At 40.7% G+C, this 20,718-nt stretch overlaps 2 protein-coding genes across 6 annotated transcripts in view; one reads left to right on the top strand and one right to left on the bottom strand.

The window, feature by feature from the left end:
* CMSS1 (cms1 ribosomal small subunit homolog) overlaps positions 1-20,718 on the bottom strand; it is a 366,757-nt gene that overhangs the window by 170,301 nt on the left and 175,738 nt on the right. Inside the window, exons 1-2 of one of the 4 annotated variants that reach the window (XM_074973476.1) lie at positions 8,296-8,317; positions 173-222 (exon numbers count right to left, since the gene is read on the bottom strand). The exons of 2 other annotated variants lie outside the window; for them this stretch is intronic. The gene's annotated coding sequence lies outside the window, so the exon portion shown is untranslated. Of the gene's footprint in view, positions 1-172; positions 223-493; positions 600-8,295; positions 8,318-20,718 lie in introns of those variants that run through there. One more of the 4 variants, XM_074973466.1, reaches the window with a different exon arrangement.
* FILIP1L (filamin A interacting protein 1 like) overlaps positions 1-20,718 on the top strand; it is a 286,102-nt gene that overhangs the window by 106,792 nt on the left and 158,592 nt on the right. The gene's annotated exons all lie outside the window — the stretch shown is intronic.

Below are 20,718 nucleotides of genomic sequence, written 5' to 3'. Positions count from 1 at the left end.
ATGCTCTTATAACAAGCATTTAAGAACATGTATAATTACTTGGTAATCATCTTGTCCTCATGTTTTTTGCTATGATTCAGAGAACCATGTGCCGTTACTAAGGCAAGCCCCACTTTGAAAAGCAGAAAGATAAAATGTCAAAGCTTTTAATAGAGATAGGTTAATACTTTACCAAACGAGAAATTCCACCAAGGGCAAAAGCACTGCAAGAAGTGTTCTTACCTACAATTAAGAAAAGTAAAAATCATTACTCTGTATATCACAGTTTAAAAACACCAGTAATTTCAAAATAATGAATTGTGGATATCATGACAACCATGGAACAACCCAAAGAAAACAAGAAGCTAACAGCAGAACAGGAAATTGCCATTTTTTTTTGACACAGTAATTAACATTAACAGGGAGACTGCTAATATATACAAACAATCAATAAAGGAAATTTTGTATTAGTACAATGAAACCCAAGGGACCAGTTTAAAAAAAAAAAGCTTACTTAATAGAGGTGGGTTTTCAACTAAAATTCAAACAAAACAACTGAGAACCACATGTGGAGACTTCAAGGTGGTCACTTAAGAGAGAAGCTTGCCTGCTGGAGATGAAGGTCCTTCATTCAGATTTTACGGTGTTTAAAAAATTAGCAATACTATATATTTATTTTAATTCAGACAGGTGTGCATGGGCTCTTATATGCAATCATGAGGCATATGTCTCACAGTGTCTTTGCTTGTCCTAGCCACGCTGAATTTTGAAGTTTGAGTCCAAATAATTATTAACTTTTGTAAACAACGGTGATCAAAGTACTTTGTTTTGTAGCTAATTACATTTTCACTGCACCACTCCCTTCTTTTCCATTTACAGTGGCAAAGTGAGAAAATGGGCAGTGGACCAAAACACACACATAAACAAGTAGTTTTCATTTTTTGTTGAAAAAAATCAGACAATTTTTAAAACATTGATTTTTTTTCACAAAAGTGTTAGTTTTCCAAAAATGTTTCTTAAAGTTTCAAAATGAAAAATGTCAACCAGCTCTACTTATTACAGGTTAAGAAAAATCAGTTTTTCCTCTTTAAAAATAATTTTTAAAATTGTGTTTATTAATCTTGGCTTCTTTTTGCTTTTGAAAACTCTTTGCAGTTCCTAAATACTCATAGCGAGCATTAGTTATTCTGCAACCAGTGGTCTCTAGTGAAAGGAAAGTATGTTTTATGAACAGGGTCATATGAAACCTGTGACTAAATGCACAGTAAAATCCGAACAGGATTGTTCCTATACTTGATTTGAAATTAAAGTCTCCATAAGCAAGGACGTTTTGGAGGCTTTGTTTATTTGTTCCTCCTTGATATAGTAGGCGTGAGGCAAGTCTCCAAAACGGGCCATATTTTTGGAGTTTAATGTACCCATACTTCACACACCCACATCATACATTATTTGAAAGCTTATTTTTATGTCCATTTAGATGAGGTATGATGGAGAGCTATCACGTGGTGCCATAAGCCTGTAAGAGAGGTACAACAATGGTACCCAAAATGAGAAAATGTCCTTTTTTAGATAGTTCCAGAAACACTGCAACATGACCGACTACAGTTTTTACTATTTAAGTTAATTTCAATACCTTAATGTGATGTTTATTGGTCAAAGCTACTAAAAGACGATGTATTAAAAGATTTTTACTGGTTTTGCATGAGCAAGTTTTTTTTTCTCCCAGAAATGATGATGCTGTTTAACATGTGGCGAAAATGGTAAATATCAACATTTTGCAATATACTAACACGAAGAGTTTTCACATCGCATATTCTTAATTCTTAAAGTATCTCACAAGTTTTCTATATTTTCAACTAAAATTTGATAACCAGATCAGTCTCACACCGAAGGCTGTGCACCAGTAGCAGTAGATTGCATGCCCTCAGTTTGTACTGCAGAGTGGGTAAATATAAATGTATGTGAATTCCTAATGTAATGCTACTCTATTTGTAAGCTTTTGTACGTACAATGTAGCATCTAGTATGCCTGGTAGAAGGTTCCAGTTTGTAATTGCCTACACATGCAGCACTATCCTTTGAAATATTCTTGAAACTAGCTTTTTAATTCAGTGATAGTTATACACAGATCAGTATCCGTGTTAGAGATGACAATGCACAGTTGCATATTATGAATATGAAAAAGTTATGAGAGAACAAAGTAGCTTAACAAGTAGTTGTGAGGACAAAGTCCACAAACAAGCCCTTGTCTCTGCACTGAAGATGGATGAAAAGCATGTTACAGTACTTACCAACCATATCGTCAACAATATGACAAACCCGTTTGACCTTGAATCACTTCCAGAGGTAATTAACAACATGTCTACTGGACTGCAAGTAACATCATATATACAAGGGTCTCTACGGAAAATAGCAGACGTTGGTGAAGAACAAATGGAGAGATTTGTGAGAGGTGTATTTGATCCTGAGGGGACACTACAGCTTCTTCAGCCCAGTCACGAATTCTGGCATTCAAACATTTGCTGACATGGCCAAGATGATCAAATTTAAGCCTAGCAACGGAGAGACAATCACAGCAGCTATCAGTCCAGAAATTGTTTTCTGCTGAGCCCTGTCCTTACCAAGATGCAAAGATGACATTTCAATTGCAACTGTTCTTAATCATCCAATACAACCTGAATCTATGTCCCTCTTCCACGCTGATGGCACAACGAAACAAACAGACAAAGTTGAATTAAGGCATCAGCTGGAAGCTCAAACTGAAAGAAACCATGAGCTAAGAGCATACAACAAAGAAACCACAGTGTACATCAGACGTCAGGGCTGTCATACAAACTATGGCTGGAGACAAATTCCACACATTTGATTAATTGGTCGCTGAGTACTTGAGGCATGTTCTAAAAGGATATGACAAAGCTAATTCTGTAATCAAAGTCTTTGACAGATATGACAACAGTAACTCTGTGAAAATTGCAGAAAGACCACGCCAGACAGGATCTAAGATTGTATGAAAGAAATACCAGGTGATTGGTGGATGCCCCTGTGCCTCCATGGAAAAAGTTTCTGAACATAGCATCTAATAGGAAGTCACTTGTAAAATTCCTCTTTGAATATATGGTTCAAAACACACTTTAGAGTGCAGGAGCATACCCAACACAAACTCTCCTCCTTACTGGAGGGTTTTCCAATGGTGAAGTAGCAAAGATGTGTCATTAGATGTGTTGAAAAAGCCCAAGCTTTGCACAGAACTCAAGAAGAAGTGGACACAAGGATGACTTTTGGATCTCCTGGTGTCAAAGGATGCATAGTAATTAGATCACTTGATACAGGTGTTTTGGTCTTTGCTGTTCACTCCTTTCCCAAAATGGAGCACATAGATAACATATGGATTGGAGCAGGTACCCTTACCAGCACAACTGACAAGCTTTGTTGTGACGTTGTGGGGATCACCCAGACCAATAAGGGGTGCTGTCTGCACCTGCCTTTTTACTTAGAGTGCCTTAATGCTATGCTGCTACAAACCCAAGCCACCACAGAAGTCTCACCCTGGCTTCCACCATCCTAGTTACTCTTTGCAGGGTGACCCCAACAGCCCTTCCAATTCTGAGTCTCCCCAAATCCATTTACCCCCAGTTCTTAATTACCAGACACTCAGACATTTTTCCATCTGGTTCATCACCCCCAAAAGATTGAAACCTGCCCCGAATTATCAATTCACTTTGACACACACACTCTACACAACAGTGACCTGCTTCAGATAAAAATAAACAAATGCTTTATTTGATAGAAAAATCACAGATTCAAAGATGAAATAGTCAGGGAAAAGCAAGTTACAAAAAAAATAAACAAAGACAGAACCTCACGTTTTACACTTCTGTAGTAACTAGATTCCCTTTTCTAATATGTTATCTATTTTATCTGAACAGTTTCCCAGCGTACCTCCACCAGAAAGGGGATCGAGCATTTCACAGACAGCACCTCACCTTGATGCTGGCCCTCAGTTTCTGGGTGTCCTTCATTTCAAACTCCTTCTGGTATGGGAAATTCCCTCCCCTCTTAGGGGAGGTCTACACTACAAATTAACATTGGCGCAGCTGCACTGCTATAGCACATCTGGTGAAGATGCTCACTCTAAGCCAACGAAAAAGAGCTCTCTGGTCGGCTTAATAATTCCACCTTCACGAGAGGCAGCAGCTATGTCCGCACTACCAGCGTACGCTCTGTAGTGCGGCCATAGCCTAAGGCCATGTCTGCAGAAGCAAACTTACAGGGTACAACTGTACCGATGCAGCTGCGCCCCTGTAAGATTGTTCGTATAGCTCTATGCCGACGGGAGAAAGCTCTCCTGTCGACATAATAAAACCACCTCCATGAGCAGCAGTGGCGACGTCAGTGGGAGAAGCTCTCTCACTGTCATAGCATTGTGCACGAGTGCTTATGCCAGCAAAACATGTCACTTGGAGTGTTTTTTTCACACCCCTGAGCAACATAAATTTTCCCAGCATAAGTGGTAGTGCAGACGTGGCCCAAGACTGGGGTTTTCTTTTCTGTTTCGTATTGTTCCAGCCAGCTGATTCAATTGCTTATTCTTTGGGGTTCAGGTTAGTTGTTCTTCAGTTGGTGTGTCCAGATGTTGATTGTGACAGTCACTTCAGACCTGTGCATGCGATCTGTGATGCACTCACTCCTGACTTCTACAACATATTTCTTCCTTTACACACAGTAACAGGATATGACTCTGTGTCATCCCTATTTGGTATTGGGTTGGAAAAAAAAAACTGTTGCCAAATTGGGAGAGACTGAAAGACAAGCTGCAATTTCTGCAATAAGGAAGTTGGTAGCAGTGCTGTATGAGAGCAATAAGAAGGAAAAGGACACTTTAATTGCTTGCGCCTCAATCTAGCCATCAAAAAGGACATATAACTGGCCCAACTCCAACTTGTGAGGACAGATTTGAAGAACAGGTCAAAAGAGCATCTTGGCAAATGAGATTTGGATTCCTTCGCACATAGATAAACCAGATGTTGATCACCACAGCAACACAGATGGAAAAATGTGGATGATGAACTACTGCCTGGGTTCTTCAAGAGCCCAAAGGCATCCGAGCTTCTACTTTGAGTCAAGACTCTAAAAGTACAGTTCAGAAGGGAGCAATCTGACCCAAGACAACTCTCCTCAGTAAAATACTAAGCTTTGAATGTTGGATCCTGACTCTAGGTTATAGCACTGCTTCTCTTTGTATCTTTTAGCTACATTACATCTGTGCTTACATATGTGGCACTTCCACTGACTGGCATGCACATGACTGCCATCACCATCTGCTTCCCGGTTTTGGTTGCTCTGTTTCTATCTGCTTGAGATTGTCCTTTCTTTTGAGTGTCCCCGGGTCATTTTGATGTATGACAGCTGTTGTGTACTTCTGTAGGTTTCATTTTTGTTTTTGTTTGGGTTTTTTTGATCATATGATTAATTTACAGACTGAGCATGCAAACTCTAGGCTAGCAATTGGAAGAGCAGGAGCCAGAGGCTTCACGGATTCTTTATAGAATGTAAAGTAGCACCATCTAATGTCAAGCTACTTAAGTCATTTGCGTGCGTCCTTTGGTCTTATTACTATATCATTGTGATTTATACATTGCAAATGGCAATAGAAATACAATAATACTTGCTCTTATTAATAAAAGATGGATTTTTTTCTGCTTTTTTTTGAAGCAACATCACAGGGTTTCTTTTAGAGACAAAGAGAGGGATACTGTACCGTTGTTGGCCGCTGTTGCATTTTAAACACTTGCCAAACAGAACACAAGAGAATCTGTAAAATGAAAAGCTCTGGGGAAAATGGAACACTAAAAGATGGTGCAACCTTCACTGGAAAAAACTGTCTAACTACATACGTTAACAAACCTAGTGATTAAGGTAAAAATAGTGATGGTGAACAGCACTAACTATAGACAAACTACACGTGAAGGCAAGATACTATAAAAACATTGAGCAAAGCAAGTTATTTTTGTTCTGAGTGAGGCATGTCATGTGTAAACAGTACATAAATCCCTTGCAGAAACCAAGAATTAGGTAATCAAATAATTGCAGACAATGCACTATAGTTCTGGCCATGAAAGTAACTTGGTTATTTTGGCTTGTTACACTTGTTATTAGGTTACCTGAGCCAGGACAGTCTTTAGTAAATCTGTTTTCTGCTTTTGGGCCCTTCCTTACTCAGAACTCCCAACTCAGGAGGAGTTTTGACTGCGTAAGGAACGCTGAATGGGGCTATTTTCATATGGTTTGCTACTTAATTTAAGTAGCTAAGTGAAATTTCAGTTCAACATTAACTGGACTGCTGATGAAGTCCTTCCTCAAGATTTCAGGTGAAGGGTTTTTAATAGTAGAGTGAAAATATCTAAATTTTATTTTTGATTTTTACTTAATTAAAGAGAGTTTGTGCTATACATTTGGTTTTGGTGAACAAAAACAAAATCTCAGAATTTTCTGAACAAGTTTAAAACATTTCAATGAAAAGCTACTTATACATTTCTTAAACTTTTGCAACCCACATATTGTTAGCATAAGAACAAGAAAGTGAAACACACCAGACCTGTTTCAAGGCTCAAGCTGTAAGTTATTTAAAAAACTCACATACAATTAAGTGGTGAAGAGTAAGTTAGATTTTCAAATTCTTTCAACATTCATGGTTTTATCTGTAAATCAGTGAAACGAACGCAGATTTCATAAGATTTTTTTTTAATAGGAAAAAAATGCAAACAATGTTAAGGTTGCACATGCAATTTTAACACTGTCCCTTTGTGTATATGCATTATGATAATCTTTAATTTCATGATCACATATTTCACAAATAATACAGCAGAATTTGTTCCATGACTTTAGAATATCTTGAATTTAAAACTCATACTCTTACAGATTCACATTATTTTCATTAAAATGAATTGTCCAGTATAACTTTACCTTAAATGTGTAACTAGATAAATTCTCATCTCATTAAAATATGCATTTCAATAATGCAATCAGAAACTATGTATTATACCATTTATTTTCAACCATCAGTACAATTTGTGTCAGGTACAATTCAGGGAATTACAGAGTTTACTACAAAGCATAGTTTCCCTTACCCATACTTCTCAAGTGAACATCGTTCAGAGGGATGTCATTCATTTCGGTCCCAACATTATCTATGCGCCAAACAAACTTTGTGTTCCCTCTCTTTTATTGTTAAAAATATCACAAATTAAGAATTATGAAACTGAAGTTATAGAAAGAATTTTTCACTAAAAGAATGAATCCCAGGGCATTTTAAATTTCCACACATCCTTTTTTTATGTCCACCAATTTATATCTTTTTCCACACATTGTGTCCCACATTAGGGCTTCGACATGTTGAACAGTAGGAGCTGGCTGAAAAATGACAGCAAATTTTCACTATTAGCCTCTATTGCTAAACTTAATTTGCATTATGTTGTGTAAAAATGCTTACTGTTTATATAGTTTATACACATAGTAGTAGAGACAGTGCTACTATATGCTAAATTCGGGTGTATGAGTGTGCCAAAGACTTCATGATAGCCTGACACAGGAAATGTGCTAAGCTTGCAAAAGTTTGAGAACCTTCTGCACAGTGTTCATTGTCCTCATGCCACAATGATCTCTTTAAACGGGACTTAAGACCACTTGGCATCTCTTAGAATTATGCCCTAGTTCTAACAAACCTGGTGGCTAACTCCACAGTACACACTTCAAAGAGCCTGTAAGAAATCTGTCTTAAAGAAAAATAAAAGAATAATAGAAAAAGGACCTTGCTGTAACCCTGTTAAGGAATCGACTGTTATAATGAGCTTCTCTGAAAGAGCTGTAGCTGCAGGCCGGGCCTCAGCTGAGATACCTCTAAAGCAACAGCATGGTTCAAACACCAGTGGCTTTGGTACAAACTTGCCTATATTTTTACAGCATATGTGCACACACACCCAAATCAGGATAGCTAGTGAACGCCAATATCTGAGGACTTATGGTCCTACAGCGAAGCTCATTACTGCTGTTAAGCTATCGTCATTAAATCTTCAGGCAGTTAAAAAAAGCTAAAGTTGATAGAATCAGAATTCATCTAAGGACAGCAATATCCCCATCGAGTTTCCACAGTTGCTTGAATCACAAATATCAAATGGGTCTTTCTGCTTAAAAGCGAGGTCACTTATCTGTAAAAATTATATTTAATGTTTCATAAATATAGGGCTTAAAACAAAAGTGCTTCTAATCAGATCTGGCATGAAAAGAAGAAATGCATAAAGTGAGGTAAGTGTGATCTTACCCAGCTGAAGAACAGGAGATGGCAAGGCGTCAGCACATGACTCACACAGACACTAAACAGTAGAGAGCTAGAGATAATTCTCAGGTAAACTTTGCATGAGCCACTACGTCATTCCTCTCTAACCTTCCTGCATTAATCATGTCACGAGTAACCTTATGCAACCCAAGAAGAATGTCTGATTTACAGGGAGAAAGGCAATGCTAACAGAACAAACACTTTGATGTGACAAGAAACTCAAGACCAACCTGAATTTCATTTCAGCTCCTTAACACACCCCAGAAGAAAATAAACCTTTTCCATTCCACAGGAAAATTGCTAGTTCAGGGATTACTGATTAATCAATTACTGAGAATACAATAAATAATAAAGATGTGCACACGGGGTTGAGTAAAAAGTAAGAGCCTGCCTGAACCGGTAACTCAAAAACTCAAACCAAAACTTTGTTTTGAAGCTTATTAAGAAAGAAGACAGAGTGTCTTTCATGGCAGGCAGGGCACTGGGCAGCTGGAAGAACATACAAATGAGCCAAACAAAATAATCCCTCTGCTGAACACTACTCAGTAAGAGAAAACTTCTGGGATCTCACACAGAGGACATACAAAAGTGTGGTCCAGGGTAAACAGGGATGTCAGAGCCCTGTTCATTCCCTAAGTGAGGTCTCTGATTGTGCAAATGGACCTTGAGAGCTCATTGACTCCAGCCCTCAGCACTGAGGCAGGACCAGGTAAACCCAGACCACTCCTAACAGGTGTTTGCCCAACTTGTTCTTACAAATCTCCAATGACTGGGATTCCATAACCTCTCTTGGAAGTCTATTCCAGTGCTTAATTACCCTTATACATACAAAGTTTTTCCTAACACCTAACCTAAATCTCCCTTACTGCAATTAAATCCATTAATTCTTGTCCTGCCTTCAGTGGACATGGAGAACAATAGATCCCTGTCTTCTTTATAACAGCCCTTATTTGAAAACTATTACCAGGTCCCCCCGGCAGTCTTCTTTTCTCAAGATTAAACACACCCAATTTTTTTTTAACCTTTCCTCATATGTCAGGTTTTCTAAACCTTTTATCTTTTTTGTTGCTCTCCTCCGGACTTTCTCCAAATTGTCCACATCTTTCCTAAACTGTAGCATCCAGAACTGGACACAGTAGTCCAACTGAGGCCTCACTAGTGTCGAACAGAGAGGGACAATTACCTTCAGTGTGTTACATGTGGCACTTCTTTTAATACACCCCAGAATAACAATAGCTTTTTTCACAACTGCATCACATTGCTGACTCTCACTTAAATTTGTGATCCACTATGACCAGCAGTCAGCAGTACTACCACCTAGCCAGTTAGTCCCCATTTTGTAGCTGTGCCTTTGATTTTTTCTGCCTAGGTGTAGTACTTTGCTCTTGTCTTTTCTGAATTTCTTGCTGATTTCAGACCAATTCTCCAATTTGTCAAGGGTCATTTTGAATTCTAATCCTGTCCTCCAAAATGCTTGCAACCCTTCCCCGCTTGGTGTGACAGCAAACCACTGATAATTATTCTTTGAGTAGTCTTTCAATAAGTTGCACATCCACCTTATAGTAATTTTATGTACACCACATTTCCCTAATGAGAATGTGAAGTGGGACTGTCAAATCCTTACAGAAATCAAGATTTATCATATCTACTGCTTCCCGCCATCCACTAGACCAGTAATCTTGTCAACAAAGGAAATTAGTTTGGTTTGGCATGATTTGTTCTTGACAAATCCATGCTGGCTATTCCTTAGAACCTTATTATCCTCTAACAAACACATTGTTGAATAATTTGTTCCAGTATCTTTCCTGGTACGCTGATAGGCTGATGGTCTATGATTCCCCTGGTCCTTGTTGTTTCCCTTTTAAAAGACGGACACTATGCTTCCCTTTTCCAGTCCTCTGGGACCAAACCCATCCTCCGAGTTCTCCAAGATCATTGCTAACAATTCCAAGATTGCTTCAGCTAGACCCTTAAATACCTGATATGATTTAACATAAAATTGCAGTATGTACATAAGGTTATATAGGACACATCACTTAGTGTCCAAGACAGATATTTTAATTAATTCATTAAGGGAACAATTAGGAAAACAAGTCTAAATGTAAAGTGTGTTTAGAATATTTCTTTTTTAAAGATTGCAATAAAACTTGGTTTAGTAAACAAGTTTTGTGGGATATACAAAGATTGTTTAAATTAGAATGCATGGCTACTGTACCCTTTCATAGAAGGATGGAATGGTTATTTGAAAGAATTGCCAATAATTTTCATGCATCTTACGAGCAATTAAAGGTTTACTTTAAAGAAGAGGAAAATTATCCGTCAACTATTGCACTTCAATTACATTTCAATAAAACTTTCATAGCAAGGTAGGAGTATGGTTTATTAGATGCACTGCAAAACATGCAGGGCCTTATCTGGGGGAGCTGTGCCATTGACTTCAACAGGAGCAGGTTCATACTTGCAGTATTTATTGGAGTGCCCACTGTACAATAGCTTACTGGAGTCGCTATATGTGTATGTAAATATCCCTGTGGCATTATTCAATATCCCAGTGCCTGTACCCTTCATTCAGGTTCTTGCAACTTTAGAAAGTGTAATGAATAAGCAAATTGTGATGCTAAACACACTGCATGTTTCTCTCTTAGATCTAGTTTCCTGGAACTCTCCCTCTCTCATTTTGTCATCTTAGGGACCAGCCCTGTGAACTGCTGACCAGTCTCAACTTCATGACTTCAAATCATAGGATTGTGGCTTAATTTTCCATCTCAAAACCATGTTATCTCCCCTCCAAACACTCCCTACTCTAGTGCGTCAATCCCCTCATCTTTCCCACTTCCACAGCCCACTGTCACATCTGCATTGTCAGGTACTAGCTGTCGGCTTTACTGTGCCTGTTGATTATTTGTATTCATTTTGTTGCTGCTCCTGTTTCCTTTCCTTAAATACTCAATACTTAAATATTTACTCAGCATTTAAGTATTATAAAAAATAAATACAATGTTTGTAACTTAAATGTAATGCAATATATATCTCTTCTTCTTCCTTGCCACTTCCCTATTCAGGGTCAGCAACTTTTGCAGCATTCTCCCAAAACTTACAACCATCCAGGCTATCATGCAGATTGGTCTATCTGAGGTCCACTAATATCTGGTCCTTAGACTTGGTTGTCTTCCGGCCACAGTCATTGCAAGAGCCATCCTACCAATATAGCTCTCCAGTCTCTGCTGGATACACCCACACCAACATGACCTAGCCTCCTTCAACCTGCCTTCAACTGGAGCATATGGCATTAGGCCCCTTCCAACTTGTTTCATTTCCTATCACAGAGAGTCTAAACATCTGACCAGCTCAACATCTTCAATTCTGTGGCGGCAAGCATACTGATTTCCTTTCTTGTGACTGGCCAAGTCAAATGATAGTTTTATACTTTCTACACTAAGGGCATTTTTGTCACAGAGAACTGTGAGCTGCCATTCACATCACGCAGCTTAGTTTGATCTGGGTATCACTCAGGAGAGCACCATCATCAGCAACCATTTATCCTAAGTATTGAAATTCTTTCACTCTTCTAAGCTATCTGACGGATATCCTTTACGGCGAGTCCTCCTCCCTCAGCTATCATAACCTTGGTCTTACCAGTATTCATGCTTGCATAACGTAACATTATCTATCAAATAGGTGATATATCCAGTGTTGTTGTAGCTGTGTTGGTCCCAGGATATTAGAGACACAAGGTGGGTGAGGAAATGTCTTTTATGGGACCAACTTCTGTTGGTAAGCAAGACAAGCTCTCAAGCTGCACAGAGCTCTTCTACAGGTCTGGGAAAGGTAGTCAGAAGGTATGTCAAAACTGCAATTAAAACCCTGTGGCTGACTGGGGCCAGCTGACTCGGACTCACGGGTCTCAGGCTAAAAGGCTGTTTAACTGCAGTGTTGATGTTCGAGTTGGGGCTACAGCCTGGGCTCTGGGAGCCTGTGAGGTGGGAGGGTTCCAGAGCTCTGGCCACAGCCCGAGCCCAAACATCTACACCACAATTAAACAGCCCTTGGCCCAAGCCCTGTAAGCCCAACTCAGCTGATTGCAGTGACCTACCCAGAGTGTCACAGCTATATACAAGATTGAACAGCTAGTTTAACATAAATAGTTAGCACATATTCTAAGGGACCATTCAAGGTGAAGTGGCCCATTAACAGCCCTGCAGTTACTGGACAAAAAGGGGAGTTAATGGATTAAAGTGGGAGTTCTGTTGGAGGAGAAGGTATTTGTGTTTGCTTTTGTATTGGTAGCATTTGTATGTGGAGAGGCATGCAGGGGCTTTGTGCTGGGAGAGAAGCTGAGCCCTGATTAGGGGGCGGGGCTTCTCTGACTAGGGGTCCTATAAAGGTAGCCAGCCAGTCAGGCAGCGGCACAGGAGCCAGCAAACAGAGCTGTAAACAGGGGAGTTTGTCTTCTGGTGTTTGTTTTTTGCTGTGGGGGGTGGTGTTTTGGTGCGGTTTGTGTTTCCCAGATTAACAGGATTTAGGTGGGAAGGCTATGATAGATACAGAGGCAGTAGTGGGAGTGACCCACGTAGCAGAAGACACAATGAAGATGACTGGATGTGGAAGCTGCGGTACGTACATGACCCTGGAGGGGGCACCTGGTAAGAGTTTTGTCTGCATGAAGTGCCGTCTGATAGAGCTGATGGAGGAAAAGATCCGAGGTTTGGAGATGCAGGTGGAAAGTCTGGTAGAGTTTAGGAAGGGGTTTGAGCAGATTATGGAGCAAAGACATGAGGTATCTGAAGGGAAAAGCTCAGACTTGCAGGTGGAAGCAGGACTGGGGAATTCTGAGGGGAGACTGCTGGGTGAGGAAAGTGGTCAGTGGAAGCATGTGACTAAAAGAATCAGGCAGAGGAAAAGATGGGCTAGTGAAGGAGAAATAGAGCTTAAGAATAGGTATGCAGAGTTGGAAAATGAAGAAGGGGCTCAGCAGGTAGTCACTGAAGGTGGAAGGGCAAGGAAGAAGAGAAGAGCGGCTAGTCCTATAGGAAAAGGGGAAGAGTTAATGGAGATTACACCAAATATGAGCCCCAGAAGGATACAGGATGGGTTAAAGAGGATTACAAGGGAGAATAGGAATGGAAAGAACTTGCAGCCAGAGGGAACAGGGGATAGACTAGAGATTAGCACCGTCACTAGGAAAAGACAGGTCTATGTGATTGGGGACTCTTTACTGAGAAGAATAGATAGGCCTGTAACCAGAGCTGATCCGGAGAATAGGAGGGTGTGCTGTCTTCCAGGTGCTAAGATACGGGATGTAGACCTGAGGTTGAAAAGGATTCTAAAGGGAGGGGAAAGAATCCCCTAATTATCCTTCATGTGGGAACAAATGATATGGCTAGATTCTTGTTGGAAAGTATTAAGGGAGACTATGCTAGGCTGGGGAAGATGCTTAAGGAAATTGAGGCTCAGGTGATCTTTAGTGGGATTCTGCCTGTTCCTAGAGAAGGGCAACAAAGGTGTGACAAGATTATGACTATCAACAGATGGCTTAGGCAGTGGTGCTATAAGGAGGGCTTTGGGATGTATGGCCACTGGGAGGCATTCATGGATAGAGGACAGTTCTCTCGGGATGGACTTCATCTGAGTAGGGAAGGAAATAGACTTCTAGGATGGAGGCTGGTACAACTGATTAAGAGAGCTTTAAACTAGGAATTAGGGGGAGATGGTTGGGAGACATCCGGGTAATCTCCACACCAGAATTTAGCATTGAGAGGAAAGAAAATGAACTAAGAGTGGATACAGACGTGGGTAGGAGGAAGGGCAGTGTAGATACAAGTCTAATAGGTTATACTGGTAGTAAAATGACCATGCCTAATAGGGTACAGAATGTGAGTGAGGCCAAACAGCAAAAATTAAGATGTTTGTACACTAATGCGAGGAGCCTAGGTAACAAAATGGAGGAACTAGAGCTACTGGTGCAGGAAGTGAAACCAGATATTATAGGGATAACAGAAACATGGTGGAATAGTAGTCATGACTGGGCTACAGGTATTGAAGGGTATGTGCTGTTTAGGAAAGACCGAAATAAAGGTAAAGGTGGTGGAGTAGCACTGTATATCAATGATGAGATAGAATGTAAAGAAGTAAGAAGAGATGAAATGGATATGACTGAGTCCGTCTGGGCAAAAATTAAATTGGGGAAGAAAACTATTAGAGCCTCCCCTGGGATAGTGCTTGGGGTGTGCTATAGACCGCCGGGATCTAATTTGGATATGGATAGAGCCCTTTTTAATGTTTTTAATAAAGTAAATACTAATGGAAACTGTGTGATCATGGGAGACTAACTTCCCAGATATAGACTGGAGGACGAGTGCTAGTAATAATAATAGGGCTCAGATTTTCCTAGATGCGATAGCTGATGGATTCCTTCAGCAAGTAGTTGCTGAACCGACTAGAGGGGATGCCATTTTAGATTTGGTTTTGGTGAGTAGTGAGGACCTCATAGAAGAAATGGTTGTAGGGGATAATCTTGGCTCAAGTGATCATGAGCTAATTCAGTTCAAACTGAACGGAAGGATTAATAAAAATAAATCTGCAGCTAGGGTTTTTGATTTCAAAAGGGCTGACTTTCAAAAATTAAGGAAATTAGTTAGGGAAGTGGATTGGATTGAAGAATTTATGGATCTAAAGGTAGAGGAGGCCTGGGATTTTTAAATCAAAGCTGCAGAAGCTATCGGAAGCCTGCATCCCAAGTAAGGGGAAAAAAATCATAGGCAGGAGTTGTAGACCAAGCTGGATGAGCAAGCATCTCAGAGAGGTAATTAAGAAAAAGCAGAAAGCATATAGGGAGTGGAAGAAGGGAGGGATCAGCAAGGAAAGCTACCTTATTGAGGTCAGAACTTGTAGGGATAAAGTGAGACAGGCTAAAAGTCAAGTAGAGTTGGACCTTGCAAAGGGGATTAAAACCAATAGTAAAAGGTTCTATAGTCATAAGAAGAAAACAAAGAAAGAAGAAGTGGGACCGCTAAACACTGAGGATGGAGTGGAGGTCAAGGATAATCTAGGCATGGCCCAATATCTAAACAAATACTTTGCCTCAGTCTTTAATAAGACTAAAGAGGATCTTAGGGATAATGGTAGCATGACAAAGGGGAATGAGGATATGGACTTAGATATTACCATACCTGAGGTAGAAGCGAAACTCAAACAGCTTAATGGGACTAAATCGGGGGGGCCCAGATAATCTTCATCCAAGAATATTAAAGGAATTGGCACAAGAAATTGCAAGCCCATTAGCAAGAATTTTTAATGAATCTGTAAACTCAGGGGTTGTACCTATGATTGGAGAATTGCTAACATAGTTCCTATTTTTAAGAAAGGGAAAACAAGTGATCCGGGTTATTATAGGCCTGTTAGTTTGACATCTGTAGTATGCAAGGTCTTGTAAAAAATTTTGAAGGAGAAGGTAGTTAAGGACATTGAAGTCAATGGTAAATGGGACAAAATACAACATGGTTTTACAAAAGGTAGATTGTGCCAAACCAACCTGATCTCCTTCTTTGAGAAAGTAACAGATTTTTTAGACAAAGGAAATGCAGTGGATCTAATTTACCTGGATTTTAGTAAGGCATTTGATACCGTGTCGCATGGGGAATTATTAGTTAAATTGGATAAGATGGGGATCAATAGGAAAATTGAAAGGTGGATAAGGAATTGGTTAAAGGGGAGACTACAACGGGTCCTACTGAAAGGTGAACTGTCAGGCTAGAGGGAGGTTACCAGTGGAGTTCCTCAAGGATCGGTTTTGGGACCAATCTTATTTAATCTTTTTATTACTGACCTTGGCACAAAAAGTGGGAGTGTGCTAATAAAGTCTGCGGATGATACAAAGCTGGGAGGTATTGCCAATTTAGAGAAGGACAGGGATACCCTACAGGAGGATCTGGATGACCTTGTAAACTGGAGTAATAGTAATAGGATGAAATTTAATAGTGAGAAGTGTAAGGTCATGCATTTAGGGATTAATAACAAGAATTTTAGTTATAAGCTAGGGACGCATCAATTAGAAGTAACGGAGGAGGAGAAGGACCTTGGAGTATTGGTTGATCATAGGATGATTATGAGCCGCCAATGTGATATGGCTGTGAAAAAAGCTAATGCGGTCTTGGGATGCATCAGGCGAGGCATTTCCAGTAGGGATAAGGAGGTTTTAGTACCGTTATACAAGGCACTGGTGAGACCTCACCTGGAATACTGTGTGCAGTTCTGGTCTCCCATGTTTAAGAAGGATGAATTCAAACTGGAACAGGGACAGAGAAGGGCTACTAGGATGATCCGAGGAATGGAAAACTTGTCTTATGAAAGGAGACTCAGGGAGTTTGGCTTGTTTAGCCTAACTAAAAGAAGGTTAAGGGGAGATATGATTGCTCTCTATAAATATATCAGAGGGATAAATACCAGAGAGGGAGAGGAATTATTTAAGCTCAGTACCAATGTGGACACAAGAACAAATGGATATAAACTGGCCACTAGGAAATTTAGACTAGAAATTAGACGAAGGTTTCTAACCATCAGAGGAGTGAAGTTTTGGAATAGCCTTCCAAGGGAAGCAGTGGGGGCAAAAGATCTATCTGGCTTTAAGATTAAACTCGGTAAGTTTATGGAGGAGATGGTATGATGGGATAACATGGTTTTGGTAATTAAATATTCATAAATAGGCCCAATGGCCTGTGATGGGCTATTAGATGGGGTGAGATCTGAGTTACCCAGGAAAGAATTTTCTGTAGTATCTGGCTGATGAATCTTGCCCATATGCTCAGGGTTTAGCTGATCGCCATATTTGGAGTCGGGAAGGAATTTTCCTCCAGGGCAGATTGGAAGAGGCCCTGGAGGTTTTTTGCCTTCCTCTGTAGCATGGGGCACGGGTCACTTGCTAGAGGATTCTCTGCTCCTTGAAGTCTTTAAACTACGATTTGAGGACTTCAATAGCACAGGTGTGAGGTTTTGTTTGTAGGAGTGGTGGGTGAAATTCTGTTGCCTGCGTTGTGCAGGAGGTCAGACTAGATGATCATAATGGTCCCTTCTGACCTAAATATCTATGAATCTATGATTACAGTTGTAATAAACCTTAAATCCAGTGTCTTTATTAAGACCATGATTTTTAGTGTTTAGCAAAGTTATGAATTTAAGCTCCCAGGCTCGTCTTTTGAAAGTGTTGTACAGGTTTCCTTTGAGGATGTGGACTGATAGGTCACATATAGAGTGATCACCTTGTGAAAAGTGTTTACCTACAAGTGAATATTACCTCACCCTTCTTATCTCACTCATATATGTGATATGTCAGTTTTAAACAGAAAAATATATAGAATAAAAATTAACCATAAAGAAAATATAACTTTTTTTTTTACATCAGTTTGGATAGTTTCTCGACTGGGTTATATGTATCTGTGTTTTTTTTTTTAAATGATTAAAGCTATTTTATTAAAACTGAAACTAGAGAGTTGAAATGGTTCAGAGGCTTATATTAATGGGCACTTTCCACCTCCAGTTCACCAATTTAAAACCTACCCAGATTTGTAATTGAAAGCCATTTTCTCCTGGCAGCTGTTCAGTGACCTATGTGAAATAACTTGTTGGTCTAAATTTGTAGCAAGCAGGCATCTGCCTCACAAACGCACCCAAGCTGGTAGTTTCAGCAGATTGGTTGAGGGCTGAACGGGCCACGGAGACTGAACTAGCCTCCAGAAATGGCCCTTCCAAAAACTGGGTTCAGGCAAACTGTCAGGCCAGTGTCGGGGAGGCTTGCCCTGCCCAGGCCATGTCCTAGGAATGTATTTCACATGTATTTCAGTATGTACTTCAGTGCCCCGATCTCTCAATCCAACCCTCTTCAAAGCATTAAGTTCACTTAGATTTTTTTTAACACACTTGAAAAAATTGTAAACAAAAAAATAAAACTGAAAAAGAATGCCAAGTGTCCAGAAAGTGTGGGCAAAGGAAGGAATTCTCTGAGAAAACAGATTTCACTTTCAAAATTACTCCAGTGTTAGAAACAGTGAACAAAATTTATGAAGCCTAACTTGATTGTGCTCTTAGAATAATTACATTCAGACTTCAAAGAATGTCTATCAAATACCACAATTCACTCTGTGCATCCATAGCCTTGATCTAAATAAAGTGAGTTATGTCCTTAAAACATTTATTAGGGGACATCTCAACAGTTTGCCCATAATGGGTATGTCTACACAGCCCATGGCAGATAAGCCTCCCAGGCCAGGTTGACAAGACGAGTTTGCAGGGCTCACGTTAGTGCTCTAAAGATAGCTTTGTAGACATCACTTTGAAGTTGTGACTCAGGCTGGAGACTGGGCTCTGAAGCCTAGGGAGCGGGGTTCAGAGTCTGAGTGACAGCCAGAGACACAACTTTGCCTACCCACTATTTTTAGCTGAGCTCTGCAAGTCTGAGGCCTGGTCTACACTGGGGGAGAAGGAGAGGGGAAATCAATCTAAGATACACAACTTCAGATATGTGAATAACGTAGCTGAAGTCGACATACTTAGATCTACTCACCACAGTGTCTTCACTGCGGTAAGTTGACTGCTGACGCTCCCCCGTCGACTCCGCCCGCCTCTCGCTCCAGTGGAGTACCAGAGTTGACAGGAGAGCGCTCAGCAGTCGATTTATCACATCTTCACGAGACACGATAAGTCGACCCCACTAGATTGATCACTCTGGAGGTAGGTGTAGACGTGCCCTAAGTCTGTCAACTAGGGGTGGGAGGCTTGCTGCCACAGGCTGTGTAGACGTACCCACTCAGCACTATGTCACATACCAAATAATTTTAAATGAACTTTGTCCTGTCTGGATATTCTGCTCCAGTCCGTCAACACACATCAATGAGGTCTGTGCTACGAGAAGTTATTTAGAACATATTCTTTATCTATCTTATACACATTAAGGGCCAGACTGACACCCAGAACACAAAGGTAAAAGGAGGCTTCCCCACCCTGTATGCCCCTATACAAGAACCAGTCACAGTTACAAACCTCTCCCCTCTCCTGACTGAAGACGCCACTGACTTCTCAAACCCCTGGAGACTTTAGCCACTCCAAAGGAGGCCCAGGAAGGGCAGAAGGAGGCATTGCCATGCCCCATTTACACACACACACACCGACCAACATAGCTGGTCACTTGTGAATGGGAGCACATGCTGCATCCTCCCAAGGGGCAATACTGTGTCGTACACATTTTTCCTATATATGTGGGTGTTCTCCAGTACAGGAGTTCTCAACCTTTATATTTATGAGCTCCCCTTCCCCCCAACATGTTATAAAAACTCCATGGCCCACCTGTGCCACAACAACTGGTTTTCTGCAAATAAAAGCCAGGGCCGTCAATCTTCAGAAGTTTGAGAGCTGGAGCACAACTGCTGGGGGCTGGGGCTTGGGGCATCAGCCCCTCGGGAGGGGCCTGATGGGGCTCGGGGATTCAGGCCCGCTCCTGCTGAAGCCCTGAGCCCTGGCAGGTGCGCCCTGCAGGGCTGAAGCCCCGAGACACCCCGTCCCTGCTAGGCAGAAGTCCCTACCCCACCACCCCGCTGCAAGACAGAGGTCACGAGCCTGCCCCTCCAGTTTGGTAGGTGGAGAATGGGGAGGTGGGCAGGGAGGGGGTTCTGCGAGCCGCACTTTAATGGTAAGACTCATGAGACCACCCCTGCTCTAGAGCAACAAATTCCAATCGCAGTAGGGCCAACTGAATCCTTCATTCTTTTGCAGTAGATAAACTGAATTTAATTTAGTTTGCGGAGTATGATACTTTTGGAGGAGGAGACCTTTAAAAACAAGGTTCCGTCTGCTTTCCCATCTATAGATTTCAAAAGTACTTTACAACGTGGGAGGGTTAAGTGTCGTTATCCCCATTTTGCAGATTGGAAAACTGAAGCACAGTTTGTGAACTGATTTGCTCAAGGACACATACAGTGGGTCAGTGGCACAGCACAGAAGCCAGTTCTACTGACTCTCATGACACTTATCAGAATGTTTTACAGTGATTATGAAGCTAAAATGCTGAGCAGCTAATGAGGAGCTAATGACTTATAATATACTTTATGTAACATTGTTTTTTACTGGTTGTAATTGATTTGCAGTACAGTCCAAACACACAGTATGTGGGGAAAGGGGACCACTAGTGGAAGGACTTAAGCATTCTGTTAGAACAATTCAAGGGTGTCTGGAACATGTCCTAAGAGGAAATTCAATTTCACTCTTTCAAGAAACTGCATTAGTCGGTTAATGTCATGAAACAAGGGCCCTATATTCCATATAGAATGTCAAGGAGTCCATACGCAGATGACATTCGGAAAGAAATATATCACATTGTAGGAAATATCAGAATTTGTTGCTGCTTTGTGCATGTGTAATTCT

The sequence above is a fragment of the Natator depressus genome, chromosome 1 (assembly GCF_965152275.1).
Source record: "Natator depressus isolate rNatDep1 chromosome 1, rNatDep2.hap1, whole genome shotgun sequence".
In the NCBI taxonomy this organism is placed as follows: Eukaryota; Metazoa; Chordata; order Testudines; family Cheloniidae; genus Natator; species Natator depressus.
Note: the sequence above shows the minus strand (reverse complement) of the source record. Positions and strands in the feature narration are given on the sequence as shown.